The sequence below is a fragment of the Ambystoma mexicanum genome, chromosome 6q, assembly GCF_040938575.1.
Source record: "Ambystoma mexicanum isolate Mex_15411 chromosome 6q, UKY_AmexF1_1, whole genome shotgun sequence".
NCBI lineage: Eukaryota > Metazoa > Chordata > Amphibia > Caudata > Ambystomatidae > Ambystoma > Ambystoma mexicanum.
Window position 1 is genome coordinate 396003080 of NC_090937.1, and position 19433 is coordinate 396022512.

Below are 19433 nucleotides of genomic sequence, written 5' to 3' on the forward strand. Positions count from 1 at the left end.
GCGCAAATAATCCATGAATTACCCCCTATGTCTAGGGTGTTGTCTTTGTTGTGCGTGGGGGAGAGCACATGTTTCTTAATGTCCATAGATCCAGTCATTACAAAAAGCGTGCTTTCAGTGGTTGGCATGAGACTTGAGGACTTTAAAATCTCAGAGAAAGACATTATTAGTATATGCTAATTTGGCAAAGGAGAGTAGTTGGAGATGATGTCAGTGAAAGAGTCATTCTTGTGAGGTGGTCTATAGATGAGGTGGAAGGTGATGGATTGCTTGTGAGAGAAAGGAAATGGCAGTGGAGTGATTCAAACAGGCTTGTTCTAAAAGAGGATATGATGAAGCATGGCCAATCGTGCTGGTTTGCATGTTGGATGCAGTAGCCTGAGGGTAGGAGAACATAAAAAACATGGATTGGGAATGGAGTAAACCATATTTCAGTGATGAAGTGGGCGTCAAGGTTGTATGAGATGAGAGTGGCAATCTCTGCAGCATGAGCGTCTGCTGAGTGAGCACTGATCAGCATGAGGGGAACGTTTGTGTGGTCCATGGGTTTTGGATGGAGGCAAGGGCGATGTTGATGAAGTTCACTAGGATTGCTTGCTGTGGCTGCCCATGGCGCAGGGACGTTTGCAAACCCTCACGCAGGTGTGGATGGGCTATGGAGGGAGGAGACACATGGGGATATCTTTTGGCTAGTAGTTGTGTAATGACTACTTTCTAGGTGAAATGTAGAATAGCACATCTGGCCCTTAACCCTACAAGGCCCGAACAAGCACAAACAGGTGAGGTTCTTGCTTTCATTCATCCTTTGCTGAAGATGCCTGCAATGAGGATGCCAAGGAGGATTGGTGAAATAGGTGGCGAGCAGACCAGCATAGCCGCAGGGCCTGGTTACGTGACCACAAGCCTCCTCACTGTTGTCTGCTTGGAGCTGGGCTGGAGTCAGTGAGTAGCTTCCTGGAAAGCAGGAAAACCTTTGGTAGGTGGGCAGCAGAGTGGCAGGGCCTTGTCACCTGACCAGCATACTTCACAATACTACCTGTAGCTGGCCTGGAGTCCTTAAGTTGCAGGATGGAAGTGGGATAGCTGGTGGTTGGCAGGGGAGCTGAGTGGCAGAACAAACGCGGCAGTGAAAGCATCGACACGACATGAACCATTACGGTCCCGTGCTTCATGGAAACTAGATGAAGGCTCGACTAAATGCTGCCGAACAAACCGGTGGGAGATAGCTCTTTGGACAAAATGACAAGGAGTTATCCGGTGCATATTGGTTAGAAACATGTGGTGGAGATAAACATATGGTTTTCGGTCTTGTGATGGAAACTTAGCACAGCCATATTTATGGAATTCAGCACAAGCATATACAATATATGCTCCAAGTAAAGACTAACTGCAGAATTCGCCCTGAAGAAGGACCAATTCATAGGTCCGAAATGCATTGGCAATATTTGGATTCTGCTTCTTCATCAAAATGAATTTTATCTAAACAGAACCACAAGAAAAACTATTTAAAAAATACTGTTCATCACAGGGGCACTGTACTGTATTGTCTCTGCTGGGGCAGACCCAACGTGGTGAGAAAGAGAGGAGGGAGTGATGGCCACATACTGCCCTAAGTTAGCAGGGGACCAGCCTTTGAGGTTTTGATGATGCAGACCAGTTAGTCTTTTGACTGGTGAGTTTACTGACAAAACCACACCGGGAGGCTGTTTCCACAGACTTATGCATCTCACAGAGGATCACGGGTGAAGGTGGACAGCATTTGCGTGGGCCATGGCGACATGTTAGGGTGAATTTCATAAAGTGACTCACAGTATGGTCCCAGTCATTTTTGATTTTGTCTTCACAATGAACCAACTTACTTTTTCCTGTGATGCCCCATGCAGGACCTCACTGGCGATTTAACTCTGTGTATGTGTCTCTGGGAGTCCCTAAGAATCCCAGGTCATGGTGCCCCATATGTACTGTGTAGCCTGTTTCCCCAAGCAGGTCCCACTGCTCGTTTCCTTGTGTGTACCCATTGGCTGGTGGTAGCTGTTTATAATACTTAGAAGGCTACACGCTATTGCATACCTTTTATGTTCAGGGAACACAGGCTTGTTTCTTACAAGTCCCCATTAAATTGGTGGCCTGAATTTAGATGTCAAATACGACTGCAAAACTAGGCTGTGTTTACCTAGTAATCATGGAAACAAGTGTTTGTTAAATGTGGCCCAAGTCCTTCGCGAGAGCCTAGCTTGGAGGCTTAGGGCTGCCATGACCAGATCTGGCCAGATGCAAGAATGGATGCCTGATATTCACTCTGTAATCCACATTCTTTGTATTTGCACAGGAAGAAGTCCAGGAAAGTTTGTCTGTGGGGATCACACCTGACTGGCTGCCCACCAATTGTCTAAATGGTGCAGTGCATCTAATTAGAGGCTGGATGTGTATCCAGCCCTCAAGATACCTATGAAAAGAGGGCTATCTTCACCACACCTTTGGCCCTTGCTGGTACTCGCCCGAAGCAGCTTGAAGAACGACTAACCTAAGTCAGGAGAAGTCTTTACTCCTGGTCCGACAATGAAGTACTGCTGGGATCGGCGCAATCCAGGCCTGCTTTAAAGACTGGAGACAGCCCGAGCAGTGCTCCCTTCTCTTGACTTGCTGAGCACAGCTGGGCGACTTACTCCGGGACTCTGGGTTTCCTTGGAATATCACAGGTAGCCACTTCAAGGCTTACTTGGTGTTTGGGGCTTTGGCTCACTTGCAGCACATCAGTAGTAGGAAGCAGAGACGTTTTTATGAGAGGGCAAAAGGGGCACTAGCCCAGGGCCCCCACCTTGGAGGGGGCCCCACGAGGCTGCCTGATCTAAAGAAGTAAGATTCCTTTGTTCACCAGACTTAAAAAGCACACATCAGGATATTGTATGGCATGCTGCTGAAGTTCTAAACCTATTGCCTGTCTGTTTTGGCAAGTACATTCTGCCTTGATCAATTGATCATTTAATGCTTTCTGTGTTCACTGTGGTATATATAGTTTGGGTGTTCCTTGCGGCACAACTCCTGTAGCATTCTTTCCTTCCTGTGGGAATTATGTTGATCATGTGCAATAGCCAAATTTGAAATGCATATTGATAAATTGAGTGCCACAATGGTTTAGAAGTTAGCTCATTGTGTTAAGCACTCATTGCAGAGATATGTGTTCATATGCAAGATTAGAATAGCACATTCCTGTAAGGCTGGCTGAGCCTTTCCTATGTCTGAAGGTTATAAACCTTCCTGCATATGTACTTGGTCTTTGCGCACAACAGGTGCTATTATCAGCTATGCACCTGCACAGATAGGGGTTGCAATAAAAAAAAAATGTCATCCTTATGGTGAAGGTCTAGAAATTGGTTTGTTCAGATGGGGTGTTGTAAAACCTAGGCAATAATATTCTTTTTTAAAAACGGTCATGTTTGGTAATGTGATTGGTGTACTTTCCAAGTCAGTTTTATAAAATGAGATTATTTTATTTCACGGTAAGAACTGGTAATTGTTCAAATGCAGATGTTGCAGAGTTGGCACACATTCGAGATTCACCCCTTAACCAGTGTGTGTAATGCTGGGCATCTAATTTAATATTGTATCGCCTGGGCTCTCGAAACTGCCAGTCCCTAAACCTTTCAAAATTGTCAGCCCTTCAGTGAGATTTCCTTCTCAGGGTATGATCTTCAAAACAGCCTCACTCAGTGTTTCACTGACTATAGCGTTGCTTCCACTATAACAGTGTGCATTGATATATTGCACACCACAGGCACTTGATTCTTTTGATCTCTGATGGCAACCATATCCCATTTATAATCTCATTCTGTCTGGATACTGACACCTTCCTGGTAGCTATGGTATGTGTAGCTTTCTCCTTCATACCACTTGGTCTCCTCTATCCATGCTTGAGCATTTCTGCAGGCAGCACATGTGAGTTATCTGTTATTCTGGGTTACAAGTAGCTTTTACATACAGTCCTGCATTAATACTACAGGCTGCATACCTTCCTGGATTCTGTTGATAAAAAGTCTCCTGAATCCATGCTAGAACATAAGTAACCTCTTCGTAGACTGATAATGTTGGCCTTCAAGTAGTTTCGTCATTCTCATTAGTGCAAGAATGAAGAGGGTAAGGGGACTTGAAGGGAGTAAACATCCTTATTTTTAATGCTGTGAGGCAGTATATCAACCTATGGGTTGTGATTGCGGGGGGAGGGGCGATGGATATTCATGATCACTTAGTTCCTTTGGTTTGGTGGAGGGGGGCCCCAAAGATGTCTGTGCCCAGGGCCCAAAAAGTGCTTAAGATGGCCTTGGTAGGAAGTGTGACTGCAGTATCTTGACTGCATATGAAAAATTATGTTTCCACCCGCACCATCTTCTTCAACGAGGTTGCCCAGAGCTCTGACACCTGGTTCATCTCTGCTGGGTCCAGCAACATCGCCCATAGTCCTTGTGCCATCTTGCTCGTGGGTGGTTGCCACCTGCACACATTGCCCCTTCTTCACTGGGCTTTGATCTTGACAGCTCAGTTTCTCCATAACTGGAGACTCACCACTGGACCTTTTTTCATTGGTTAACACTGTGCCCCTAAGTAAGATTGGGGCCCTGTTGGAGCACAATCATTACGGGCGTTTACCCTGTCTCGTTTACCTAAAGCAGCAGGCCTTTTTATCTTAATTCCCTTGATTTGGAGTTTTTTTGCTCAGTTCTAAAAACCTGAAGTAAAGACCTGAAAACTGGACCCTAAAGAACGTTACTGGACATTTAGTGACTTATGGTGAAGCCACTACATCCAAGGACTCCTTTCCATACAGTTATGTACCTGTAAACCACTACAAACTATTTTCCTCTCAGGTTTATGTAAAATATTGCACTTTTTAAAAAAATATACTATGTGGTCGTTCATTTATTGTGTACCTTCTTTCTACCCTGCTCTACTCTTGAGGGTATAACCTTAGCTGCTCAGCCACGTCTACCCCTGGGAGAGTCAGACAAACACAGAGCAGCCCTCCAACCTAGGCTTGGATTGGTCATCCTGAATCCTACACACTGTAGGGTCTAGGGAAATCATTCTAACACCCCATGGCAATGAGAATAGCTGACTAAGAGCTAGGGAGTGTCGACAATCAGCACTCACCCCTAATTAGCTTATCATTAAATAATGAGCGTGCATGCACTCCTGTTGATAGTCCCAGGCTCCCTCCAGAGGATCAGGCTGCAAGGTCTACAGTTGTGTTGCTTATTGTGCTTATTGTGTTTCTTATTTTCTGTTCTTGTACATTGTTATTGTTTGCGCATACTGTAAGCACTCTCAACCTAGCAGTAGGGCCGCCAGTATACCGACAAAGGCTGTTACCGTCTGCCGCCGGATTACGGGTGCCAGAGGAGCGGTGTGAATCCCCATTCATGGAGTAGCATTGGACTCCATGAGGAGATTTGCTGTCATTACCGGTGGTGGTGACAAGGGATTTTTTGGCCGGTAGGCGCCTGGCTTATTGCCAGCATTTAGCTGGAGGTGTCCCAGGTGCCCCACCGGCACTCCCATAGTCGGGCGGTCTTGTAAAGTGCTAGTATCCTCGGATACCAGCAGTTTTTTACCGGACCATCCGACTCGGAATGAGGCCCAAAATATGTTTAGGATTACTACCTATGGCACACAGAAAACTTTACTAGATGTATTCACAGCAAACATTAATATTAAAATAGATTAAATGAATGAGGAGATGAGCGAGACTCTATGTGCTGTCAGCAAAGCGCTTTTGGGCTCTCAGTGACCTATGGTGGCGCGTTGTCACTAGACACAAAGGGGCCTTATATGGAGCAAAAACAGCTCGTAGTAAATCAGTGCAGTCCCGAGATGGCCGAATTGCCAGGTGGTGATATGCTGGTGTTGATTTATTGCAATACCAGTTGATTGTCACTGCAATTGGGCAATACCTCTGGCAGTATTTCATTACTGCTGGTGGGAAATATTGCCAGTGGTAATTTCTACTGAGTTGTCATTTCTGCTTGTGGTAAAATATACCACCAGTGAAACACATATTTTTAGGGATTTATAGATAAATAAATATTGCTAGGGATGAAAACGTAGTGCCAGTTGTATATAACATACAGGCAGCCATAGCATACATCAATTTCAAAGACAGTCCTAGTGCTGCTGAGGCCCACACCACTTCCACGACATCATCAGGGGTGTACAGGACTACACCAGAAGCACACTGCAGGTATTAGCAGCTAGTTTTCATGTTTACCCTGTTTAGGATCAGCTTATAACCAATCGTATTACCGGTTATGTCTGCCTCCATATGTAGGTATTACTTTCGTCTGTATTGAGGATTGCCGGTTGTAAGACAGTAATTCTAGCACCAGAGTTAATAGTCACTCTCGTTTTGTAGTGGCCAGTATTGCACCCCTGGCAAAAAATACCACTTACCACTAGAGGTTTCTTTAACGGGCCCAATATATGTTAATATATGTTAAAAAGCCACTGATATCGCTCCTTCACTTGGATGCTGCGCTCACGGGTCTCTCCCTGGGCACACACTCTCTTTGGGTGTGTGGTCTGCATCGTGGTGGAGCTGAGGGTCGGGGGCGCGCAAATGTTCGGGGCACACACATGAGGTGATGCCATATTATCTTTCCTTGGCTTAGTGCATTCTGTCGGTCTTGGTATCTCGCAGGTGTTTTCTTGATGCACGTTCTGTTAGCCTCTGGGCTTGGCTCAGTTACAGTGTTTTCCCCAGTGCTGCGTTGATAATGGTGAATCTTGTCCCCTGACACTTCCCTGTCAGGAATGCTGGGCTCATTGCCCTGTTCCCTTCTCTTGCTTGGCCTGGGTGTCTGACGTGCATTTACTTCTGCGTGGCAGCGAGCTGTGGTTCTGATATCCATCTGTGCTTCTTCCCTGTTAAATGTTGTCTTCTCTTTATTTGCTTGACTTTGGAAGTTGTTCACAGAAGATTGTACTCTGTATTGCTGGTTCGCTTGTACAGGTTTCTTGAGTACCACTCTGGACTGTGTGCACATCTTCCCCCACACTGCCTTATACTACTAATTGTGGTGTAGAGTAAAGGCTACATCAGCGTTATGACGACACACTTCATGACGCAAGAAGAGTTAATAAAAGATCGCAGTGCCCACCAAAACGGGGCACTGCAAGTGAGACTGTTTCTGGTGCCAGGAGCCTTATTGTGCGCTGGTACTTGTGCATCCACGGGCTCCCCCCGCCCCCCACCACAGTCATCACACTAATGAATGGGATTTGCTGAATCTGGAACCTCAGTATTTACATTTTTGGGGTTGCCTGACTTTTATAAGGTGCCCTATATGAGAGATGTGGTTATACAGGACATGTCGGGCATTGTAGCAGTTCAGTCTGTTCTGCTGTCTTTGCAGTAACATGGACCTGATGGCGTCCATGTAATTAACCAACCGTATGATATTTGACTATACTGGAATAAGTGGTGCTTGCAACCCTGCCTCTCATGAGAAAAAATGGGAGGAGTTTCCCATCGTGGAGATGACAGTTTTTAAAATGTATTTATTTTATTTTTACATTTGTAGAGCGCACTGCAGCCCATAGACATCGAGGCGATGTTGCATGAAGGTGTACGCAAGCAAGATTATGTAGACACAGGAGACATAGGGTACTTAGTTACAGAGAGAGAGAGACAGAGCGTGGTTACATGTGCCGTTAGTCTGCCTGCAGAGATCATGGCAGGTAGGTTAGACAAACAGTCTAGTTTTTAAGGCTTTGCGAAAGCTAGGTGAGAGTCAATCCCCCTGAGGTGCGTGGGCAAGGCGTTCCAGTGTGAGGCTGCTAGAGTTGGGAAGCTCAAGCCGCCCGCACGTACTGTGCAGGTCTTGGGGGTAGAGATGAGGTTGGTGTAGGCAGATCTAGAGGGTCTGGCAGAGGTGGGTCGTGAAATTCTCTGGGCAAGGTAAGCGGGTGCAAGGTCATGGAGGCATTTGTGGGTGAGGGAGAGGATTTTAAAGATGATCCTCTGCCTAATGGGCAACCAGTGGACCTGCCTTCTAAGGTCAGAAATGTGGTCTTTCCTGGAGAAACCTGTGGCGGCCCTGAGGGCGTTGTTCTGGGCAAGTTGGAGCTTAGCAATGTTTTTGCCGGAAGTCCCACCAAGGAGCGCATTGCAGTAGTCCAACCTGGATCCTATCATGGCCCTGGCAATAGTGAGGCCATTTTGGGAGGATATGAAGGGTCTTGCTGCGTAGATGAGTTTGGAATAGTAAGCCGATGAAGAGGCTATGGCATTAACCTGCCTATCCATGGTGAGATTAGAGTCGAGATAGATTCCTAATGTCTTGACTGTTTGGGATACCGCAATCGGTATGTTGTCGATGGTAAAGGAGGAGTATTGTTTGTTGAGGTGTCCTAGAATGGTAGGTGACCCAATAAGTAAAAGCTTGGTCTTCTCACTGTAAAGACATAGACAATTGTCTGCCATCCAAGCTTGGATGGTGGCGTAGATGGAGTTGAGGGTGTTCTTGTCCAATTCATAGTCACCTGTGAGCGGGATGAGCACTTGGGTGTCATCTGCATAATTAGTGTATGAGATGCCCAAGGCGTCAAGGAGATTGAAGAGAGGCAGAGTGAACAGGTTGTAGTGGGTGGGCACTATGCAGGAGCCCTGGTGCACCCCACATTTGATCTGACTGGGAGAGGCGCATGCTGAGTGCGAGAAATCTTTCAAGGCCCTTTCCTGTAGGAAGGAGGTGATCCATGTGCATGCTTTCGGGAAGAAGTTGGCTGCTATAGAGAGATGGTGGCAGAGTGCGTTGTGATCGACAAGGTCGAATGCCGCTGATAGATCGAGGAGGAGCAGGAGCGCTGGTTTGCCAGCGTCACGAATGTCATCCATTTGATTTTTCAGGTCAAGTAGAGCTGTTTCAGTCCCATGTCGAGGTCTGAAAACAGACTGCCGAAGGCCCAGAAGGCAGTGCTCTTCGAGCAATTGTTGGACTTGCTGGTAGGCAGCTTTGTCCAGAATTTTCAGTAGAAAGGGGACAGTGGTGATGGGCCTGTACTTCCCTGGTACTCAAGGGTCAAGGGAGGGTTTTTTGAGGAGCGGACAAACCCAGGCTTCCTTAAGATCAGTCGGAACATAGCCAGACTGAAAGGATGCATTTATGAAGGCTGTGAGGAAGGGGGCAAGGGTAGGGCTGCAGTCTTTGACTAAATGTGCGGGGCAGGCGTCGCCTTTACAGTTTGATAGTTTGATAGTTTTTAGGAGCGTGATGACCTCGGATTCAGTGATGTTCTTGAAGTCGAATGGCGGGCAGGAGTGGGTTTTGGTTTCTTTGTTGGTGTTAATATTCTGGTTGGCAATTAGGAGGGTCAGAGCTTTTTGGTGTGCTGAATTTTAGTTTGCAGGGTGTTTAGTTTATTGAACATGGCGGATTGGATGTCGTTGCACCATTTTTCATCTTTCAGGATGGTGAAGATTTCTTTGGTACTGGATTTGGCGTTCGCAATCCTATTGTTGAAGGAGTTAGTTTTAGCGAGAATAATGGCTGATTTGTAGTCCTTAGAGATAGTTTTAAAGGTAGATTTTGTAGCGTTGTTGGGTTTATTTCTCCAGGCTGAAAGGGCAGCTCGCTTCTTGGCACGAAGCTCGAGAAGCTCTTGGGAGAACCATGCGTTAGTATGCTTGGCTTTCTTAGATTTTCTGAGAGTGAGAGGGGCGATGACATCAACTGCATTAGTGATTGCCAGTTTGGAAGCGCTGGCAAGAGTGTCCGGGTCTGTGGAAAGGGGGCTTGGAGAGCCGGTACCTCAAGGAAGGGCGTGATCCTTTCTACAGTTAGTAGGCGGGAGCTTCTGGCGAGACCTGCGGGAAGAGGGGTGGTGGGTTTAGGAGGCCCTTTAGATGTGTCCAGGTCAAATTGGATGTGGTGGTGGTCTGTCCATGGGACAGGAGAGTTTCCGGTGATTAGCACAGGGCAGTTGTGGTGGGCAACCCAGTCCAAAGAGCGTCCTTTGTGATGTGGGTGGGGTTCGAGATGGTTTGTGAGAATCCAAGAGTGGAGAGGGCTTTATTTAGAGCGGCCGCTTGGGCGTCATTGGGATCGTTGAGGCCTAAGGTAAGGTCACCTGTGAGGAGGACTTTGGATTTTTTCTTTAAATTCGCTGAACGTGCTTGGATGAGGGATTCCTGGAATTCAGCGATAGGACCTGGAGGTCGATAGACAATATACAGGGTCAAGGTGAGGTTGGGGGAGAGATAGATTCTAAGGGGAAGGTAGTCGCAGCTGTGGCCAAGTTCACCTTCAATCCTCCTGATAGTGAGGTAGTCTTTGGCGATGAGGGCTACTCTCCCGCCTCTGAGAAGGGGTCGGTCTTGCCTGTAAATGGTGTTTGTGTCTGGGATGGTCAGGGAGAGGGCAGGGCCTGATGAGTCATTCAACCAGGATTCAGTGATAATAAGAAGGTATATGTTTTTTTTGAGAATTGAGTCATGAATGTCTAGGGCATGTGCAGGAACTGAGCGGGCACAGTGACTCTGTGGGCAGCTATGACACGTTGACGAGATTCCTGACCTGAAGGTCAAATCCCGACTTCCTGGTGAGCTGTTGTGTCTCTTCAAGAAGACTTTTTTTTACCCTCTCCACCTGACTGTTGCCTTTGAGACGATATTGGGCTGGTTTGAAGTGTTGTATACCCATTGGCCGTAGGTAGGAAATCAGGTGATACAAGGTGAACTGTGCTCCATTATTAGGTCATTACGAGTTGGGTGGTATTCTGGTGGTAAATCTGCTGGAATACCACCCAAGGGAATTACTGTTACTGCCACTTGGTCCTGCAGAATTGCTGCCGGATTACAAGTGGCGGTGGCAGGTAAATCATTGGACTCTATTGGGCTTTTTGGTCGAATTACTGTGGCGGTAATTCCGCTGCAGTAATTCCTCTGACAATGGGCAGAAAGCCGACAGATTTACCTCCAGCTCATAGCTGGAGCTGAATCTGCCAACTTTCCACCCAACTCATAGTTTAATTCAGCATCAAGAATGGAAGCCACAACACTTTCGTGGGTGAGGGCTATGGCAGTGTTATCTGCTGGAAGGGGCAACCTTGACAGGGAGTCAACCTGCCTGTTCTTCCATAAAGGGCTGGATGTGATTTTGAAATCAAATTCTTGAAGCTTTGTTGCAAGTAGATCCAGCTTGGAGGAAACCTTTTTATGTCTTTCAGTGCCAGACTATACATCCAGCCACATGCAAGCATTTCTTTCTCTATCACAAAGTATGTTTTTCCGGATTTGTGAGCAATTTGGAGGCAAGTACAGCTGTGTGTTTTTCCACACACACCTTTTGCAACATGTTACCCCTAGACCATAGGTTCTTGGATCCACGTTCGGGATAGCAGGGCCGCTGGGCTGAAAGGGTAGCAAACACGTGGCGTGGAGAATACCTTTTTGTATGTCTTGGAAAGCGAATTGGGCAGCAAAGATCAGGGAAATGCAGTATCCTTTTTTAGTCGGGCACAAAGTGATTCGGAATCCGTGGAGAACCTATTGACACGTTGCACATACGATTTCATTATCCCCATGAAGCAGCAACGTTCATCCTTGGTTTGTGGCATGAGTCAGTCTTGGTGACTTGAGCTAATGTCGTGTTGTGCTGCACTCCTTGCGAAGCCAGTTCAGACCTAAGGTATTCAACTCTGCTCCTTAATCATTTGCATTTTCCCACTCTAAATGTCATGCCTCTGGATTACATGTTGTGCTGTACCAAGTCAAGTGTGTGACTGTGCCGTTCTCCGGGTGCCCTGTAGACAAGGACGTCGTCTTGAAAAAATATGACATTGGACATACCTGCAACTGAGTGGGTGACCAGTCTTTGAAAAGCTGATGCAGCGGAGGAGAAACCAAAGGGCCTCCTTGTATACTAGAACACCCTGTCTGGGGAGTAGGTGCCCTGGAGTCAGGTTGCAGATGTATTTGATGGTGCATGCTTTTTAAATCAACTTTGGTGAAGAACTTCACCTTTTGAAGAAGGACAAGCTCTGTGATGTTGGGAAGGGGAAAATTGTTGGTAAGAAGGCCGACACAAAGGCAAAGGCCCTTGCCATTGGGTTTGCGAATGAGTACAATGGGGCGAAGGCCTTCTGTGACCTCAGCAGGCTTAATAATGTCGCCTTTCACCAGTCCAGTGTGTTAGGCATTTCATATAGTTCTTGTCTCGCTGTAAGGAGCACAGGCAGCAGTTTGTGTTTAAAAGGTAGGACACCTGCACATAAAACTATTTTGTGTCCATAATGTTTAAGCATACCGTGGTGGTCAAAGAAAATCAATGCATATCTGGTCCAGTGGTCGAAGTGTATGAAAAGAAGTAGCAGAGCTATGTTCCCTACTGGTCTGCACCACACCCCGCAAACCCCATCGCCACACCCCCTCCCATGCACAATATAAACCCCCAAATGCATGCACCTGCAGTTTAAGGGACTGCTCAGTGCACTGCACTGAAAGTGCAAGTTTCAACTGCTTCCTACACTTTTATTTTAAAACGAAACCATTCCGGATTGGTTTCTTTTTAAAATAAAAGTATAGGAACGGTAAAACGCCATTAAAAGAAGTAGAGGAGCACCGCTCCCGACCGCTCCCGCCCACTTCGACTACTGATCTGGTCAGTATGGTGCACAAAAGGATAGAGTCACCGAGGGCCGGCCTTAGGGCAGGGTGGGCCGGGCGACCGCCCGGGGCGCACCACCACAACAGCTCGGGGGAGTCTTTCACAGCAGGTGCCCTTTTCTTATTAAATGTGCCCATGGCAGCATAGCGCATTTCATTTAAATAACAATAGGGTACCATATTCAGATGATTACCTCCCTCTCTGATGCGAGAGCGAGGCAGGTTTATTTGGAAATGAGCGTCCTATCCGAGTGATTAACTCCCTGCCAGGTGCTGGAGCGGGGATTTAGAAAAAAAATGTGGTGCTCCTGCCCCTCACCCGTTGACCAGGGGCGCCACATTTTTTTTAATCAGCCCTGGGTGCTGCTGCCGCTGATGCCAGCCCCGGGGTCACCTGTAGCACTTGGTCTGGTGAGCAGGGCTCAAGGCAAATGTTCATAAGGCATTGCTTGTCCTTTCCCAGAACTGTTAGACCCTTTACGGCAACATAAACCTCCCACCTATAGCTGAACGCTGCAAGGGAAATCTTACACCCTTCACATGCTACTGAAGAAATGTCAGAAAGTAACGGCGATTCTCTCTCATGGGTAAACAAGGCAGAGGCGTAGCTAGGATTGTCTAACAAGTGGGTTCTAAAGTTGGGCCCCACCGCAGTGACATTAACATCTGTAAACGCCCGCTGCATGAATGGGCATTTACAGGTTTTGGGTGGGCCTTGTCCACTCAGGCCTTACCCTGTCTACACCCGTGAAACAATGAGCGCTACAGCTCTTCTGAGACAATTGTGTATTCCGATCCAGAGTTGGCTAGTAGTCTGGGTGTCTTCTTGTCAATTAATATTTCACAATAAGGTTCTTTCTTTCTGGAGGAGTGAGATGCTGATTCAATGCTGAGTACCAGTTCGGTGGCCTGGCCAGATAACAATAGCTATCCCTTTTATTACTAACTGTTGTTACTGTCTTAGACATGGTGGATCTGCAAACTTTGCCGAAACGAACAAACTTGGCGCAAGTCTGTAACAGTTTATTGAGAGGCCACCCACAACACAGGGAGTTCCTTCCCTCCCCAGGAAATGTGTCACTCAACAAACTGTTAATTTCAGTTCTTTTCTTCAGCCCTATCTCCAATTCATCTAATACCCCTTGGATCCCTCCCTCTGAGCTACCAATGAGCCAAGAACTAGGCCGGTGTACATGAATTATATTTGTATTTTTTTGGATGCTAGGTAATAGAAAATCACACATCACTTAATCCGTGGCACAACACAATAAACTTCTCTCTACATTAATAACTCACACAATTTGGATTGGAAAACTTAAATCACAATATCTGACTTTATACACATTTCAAAATAAATGATCATCAACACTGGTTCCTGAATAACATCACTTTACTTTTGCAATGCTGTACATTTTCGGTTTTCATGCGCGCTTAAAAGGCTAGCAGGAAATAAACACAGGGTAATTTAGCAGTTTCATTTTCAGACCCCCCTAACTTTGGTCTGTGTTGGGGAAGTCAGGCAGAAAAATTTTAATTATTTGGGAATTTTGACTCTTGGACCCCTTCCACTTAAAGGCCTGTGTTGGGGAAACTGAATGTAAGTAAACATTGGGATGATTTGAGAATTTTTGAATTTTGGACCTCCCTCCTCTTAAAGGCCTGTGTTGGGAAGCTGGATTTCAAAAATTGGGATGATTTGAGAATTTTGGATTTCAGACCCCCCTACACAATGACTGTAGCATATGTTAGAGCACCATGGCATATTTGAGGTGCACTATTGCCAGTCTGGCACACGCAGCACCATATTGTTAGCTACACTCTAGAATATTTGAGCAAGACTCTGATATTGTGGATAGCACTCTGGAATATTTCATTCATGTTCAGGAACAATTTGGAAGTATCCTGGCATATTGTGGCATTAACCCTGGCACGTTGTGCAAATAAAAATTGCATTTGATATGCCAATTCAATAACAATGACGTACATTATATCTCCTGCCACATCATGGAAAACTGCTGCCATTATATCAGCTTGCACATATTTAAAAAAGTGCAATTTCTACTGACATACACGAGATAAGATTTTTGACTACCATTTTTCGAAGAGGACACGTAATGTTTTCATGCACTAATTAAGTCATGCCGCACGCGTATCCAATGTGTATATGAGCACAGCATTTTCTGATGGACTCATACATGATTTGCTGCTTCGGAGAAATGTTTCTATGTAGAACAGGAATATCTTACGCATTATCCTTCAGATCTGCCTCCAACACCTTCTGACCTATATTGCACACTTTCCACCCGTTGGTTTCAGGATTTTCTTGAGGGAGGGAACATCATCATTGACCTTGGAGGTTGAGGGGTCAGAAGTGCTCTGGCCACTTGTTCTGTGCAATTCGGTGTTGGTATCTAGCCTCACCTGTTTGAAAGTTCACCTGTCTCCACTGGATGTTATTGTATGTTACAAAGCTTTTGTATGAATCCAAATAATCACAGTAGTGGGATGTAAAGGCAGTGAGGCCCGATTACAGATGGAATACGCATGCTTGTCACCTCGCTTAATTTTAAAACAGATTTTCAGATCAATTTCCAGTAGTAGGTGCCACATTATAAGCTTGTTTCTAATGAGTACCTATGGGGGCTCAATGGGAATGGGGAAAGGTTCCTGCAAGGAGTACTTACCGGGTCCTCCTATGTCGGAATGACCCGGTAAGTCCCCCTTTCAGGAACCCGGTAATGGAACCCGGTTTGGAGGCAGCCATGGAGCTAATAGCTCCATGACTACCTCCAAACTCGTAATGAGGCCCATAAAATAACAAAGTGCTCGATCAACAACAGTCTTTTTACTATGTCCATTGTTCTGAGATAGAAATCTATTATAACAAAATATTTGTACTACGTTAATTGCTTTCCCTATGTGTTAATAAATCCCGAACCTTTAGCTTTCCCAATGCAGATTTTCTATGCAGTGAAGCATTCTCTGCATGCACCTGGAAAAGAATTGCAAACTATTATTTGCGTGGGAGAAGATGGTGATATGTAACAATCGTTTTACAGGATTTATATTACAACTGAAAAGTGTTGGAATAGTTTCCTTAATACCCCTTGTGGTTCTTCCTAAGAGCTTAAAAGCACAAACACATAGAGTGCTGCATGCAGTTCGTTGTCCTCTTGGTAAAGGGATTACCAGAATTGTCGTTCTTCCCATATTTGCTAAGGATGTCTCTGCATTGGCGACAGGACATGACCATGGCCCCATTTGCAGCAGCATCCTTACCCTAGAGACCCAGCCCCTAATCTTCTAAAATTATAACCAAACAATGCCAGGCCTTTGGACCCCAAATGGAGTGTCAGATGTTGCAGACATATCCTCATATCCAAATCCTATGGTTGTCCGACTGAGCATGTATGGTTCATGGTTAGAAACACTTTAATGTTAGGGTTAGTTTAGTGAGAAATGAAATGACTGCCAAGTCAGTGTGCATCATGTATTTAGTGATTCAAGCATATCATCCTTTTGTCACAGACATGTTTGGCAAATATAAAGAGCTGTGATAATTCTTCTGTTCCCAAATGCACTTTGCTTGTATGCAAAGCAGACAGGAACCCGTGTTGTTGCTATTTGTCCCCTTTCCCTTTCTCATGGGGGTATTCAAAAAGCGCATACTTTGAGGGCACCAGACTGTTCATCTTCTCCTGATAACATTCTACCTGAAAATAATGTATACCATTATTGTTGGTTTTGATAATGTGCTTTGTTCGTCAAGACAAGTGTAATGGTTTGTTGTGACTACACTATATACTGAAAGTTATGATTAAAATGACTATTGTACAATTTTGAAAAGAGCCAGTTTATGATGTTAGTAAAAGAAATAATTTTCTTTTTTAATAGCCTATTTTCATGGTAACACAGTTTTGTCTTTCAACATATTCCTCCTTCTGGGAAAAGGTAGCACTAAGATTAAAACCAATTATCTGGTTCTTCTGCGGGCACCAATGCAATGTTTCATTCTGAGTGCTGAACATTGATTAGTTGGAGTGCTGCTGATCCTAGACATTTATTACAGCGTGCAAAACACAATTATAGACTCTGAAGCAAAGTCCTCTGGTCCCTTGCAGGATCTTTCAGAATCACAGCATGTCCTGAAGTGCCTAGATCAACTCCCTCACCCCCTCCCACAGCTGTGTGATGGCAACATTCCTGCATGACATGATGACAATCTGTGTGTCTCCAAGTACCATTCCAGTCCCCACCTCAGGGAATGCCTTTGCTGCAGCTCTCATTTTTCTTTTAATCATAACAAAACACAGCCCCCGTCCCCTTTAAGATGTCTGTGCTTTTTCTCTGGTTGCACTGCTGTCAGCAAAGGCTAGGATGTCTCTAATGCAGAGAGACCAAGGGCTCGAGTCACACAGATTTGCACTAGAATAAATCAAGCCATTCCATGAGCATATCAGATTTGTTCCTGCTACATGACTACTTGTGATTTTATTATCATTGGCTCCCAATCCAACCATCCTCGCTGGCTACAGGGCACCCTAAACTCCCTTCTCACTCCTACTAAGTCTATGACTATCAACTCCACTCTTATAGCTAATGACCTAGCTGAATACATTGCTTCAAAAAATTCCAAAGTTAGAGACTCTCTCCTTGCACTCCCTCGTCCTACATTTTACACTCTGCCTACTTTACCATTATCCTCTGCCTCTATCCCCACTTTAGTCACAGTAATACTGACAAAGTGTTATCTCTACTGATGAAGGGTAACCCCATGTGTGCCCCATCAGACCCTCGTGCTCCTCAGCTAATCAAGCCTATTGTCCCTTTAGTGGCTTCTCACCTCGGAGAACTCTTCAACCTGTCCTTTGACTCTGCTTGCTTTCCCTCTGGTTTCAAAACAACCACAGTCATCCCTCTCCTAAAAAAGTAAGGGGCTGACCCCAACCTACAGGCTAACTTTCACTCTGTGTCTCCCCTTCCACAATACTCTAAAGTGCTTGAAAGTGTTGTGTTGAACTGTCTTACCAATTTCTTAGACATCTTCAAACTCCGAGACCCCCTACAAGCAGATTTCTGCTCCTGTCACACCACCGAAGCTGCTCTCATGAATATGTCCAACTTCATTCCCTCTGCTAAGCACTCCAACCTATCCTCTATCCTAATTCCCCTTGGCCTTTCTGGTGCCTTTGGCACTGTCTATCACTCTGATCTCCTTAAAACTCTCTTTCTTCTTGGGATTCGTGATCAAGCCCCTGCCTGGATCGAATCCTACATTTAACCTCGCCAATCCTTTGTCTCTTGGAGCAACAACACCTCTCAACTTACTCCTATAACTGTTTGTGTTCCACAAGCCTCTGTCTTGGGTCCGCCCCTCTTTACACTCTACACCTCTGCCCTTGGGACACTAATCTCCTCCTTTGGTTTCTCGTACCAACTCTTCACAGATGCCACCCAAATCTTCTTCTTGTTTCCTGAACTCTCCTCTGATCTCTCTATCAACATTTCCAACTGTATCTCTGCCATTAAATATTGGATGGCTTCGCACTCTCTGATTTTAAACTCCACCAAAATAGGGGTATCTCATCAGCTACCTATCTTATCAGCTACCCGCTGGCTGCACTTGTGAGTTAACTGCACTTCCCTCTTCCCCTCCCCCCTGGCACTTTTCCCCTACCCTCTTCCCTGGACTTGCTAGATCTGAATGACACAAGGCCTAGTAAGATCATAATTTTGTCCTCCCTTTGATTCCCTTGCTTATCTTGCCGCGCCTAGAAACACTTGTGTACAGGCACGTTATCAATGCCACATCATATCATATCCAGTTCCCACAAGGCACTTTCCCCTACTCTACTTCAGCTAGAACCTTTGCGTCATCTATAACACTTCTCACGCCTTCTCTACTTACATCTCCAAAGCTGAAACAGCAGCTCACCTCAACCTCCTAAATATAAGACAAAATCAGGCACCTCCTTCCTTTAAACACCACCGAGCATCTCTTAACCACTCTTGTCTTCTTTAAACCCAACTATGCTTTCTGTCCTCTCAACAAGATCATCAACTTTGCTACCAGGACCCTCACTTCACACCTACTTCCTCGTACCATCACCAGGATGGATGGCTGACGATGCAAAACAGGGCCAGATTTAAATGTATTTTCCTGGTTCACAAATGTACCCATGGTAAAGCACCACTGTATCTATCCTCCTCTATCCAACTCTACAAGCCTTCTTGTAATCTCTGCTCTGCCTCCTCAACTACCATTGCGGCTCTTCGCCCTCCTAGTGCTCCATCTCGCTTCCTGCTCCTTCTCTCTCCTTACTCCACTTGCATGGAATTCTAAACTCCTGGACATCCGAGAAACAGTCCAAATGGTTTAGCTCAAAACCAAACTAAAAGCCTATTTCCTCTCCTTAAGAGTTACCCTCTTAACCTACCTCTAATCTGCAAGCTAGCATTGTTCCTTCGCCTCTAATCTGCCGCTGTCCCTCACTTCTTCTGTCTCCCCTCTAGCACTTCACCCATCATGGTCACATCCTGAGCATAGCTGGCCGTACCGCCTACCTGCACTTAAACATGTCCCATGTTCATTGTCCTTAATCTATGTATGTCTACTTATGTATTGTCCCTGGTGACTGTTCCATTTACTCCCCTCCACAACCTGGTCAGAATGTCCCTCAAACTCACCCCATTGCAAGAAGCTCACTGCTTCCCGTCAAATCTGATTTTTTGTCTGTGTGGATTTTTTGTGATCAAAAGAGCATTGTTCCTCCTGTAG

General features: G+C 45.6%; 1 protein-coding gene across 3 annotated transcripts in view; it reads left to right on the forward strand.

Annotated features, from left to right (window-relative positions):
• Positions 1–19433, forward strand: part of CLGN (calmegin) — a 510795-nt gene that overhangs the window by 42500 nt on the left and 448862 nt on the right. The gene's annotated exons all lie outside the window — the stretch shown is intronic.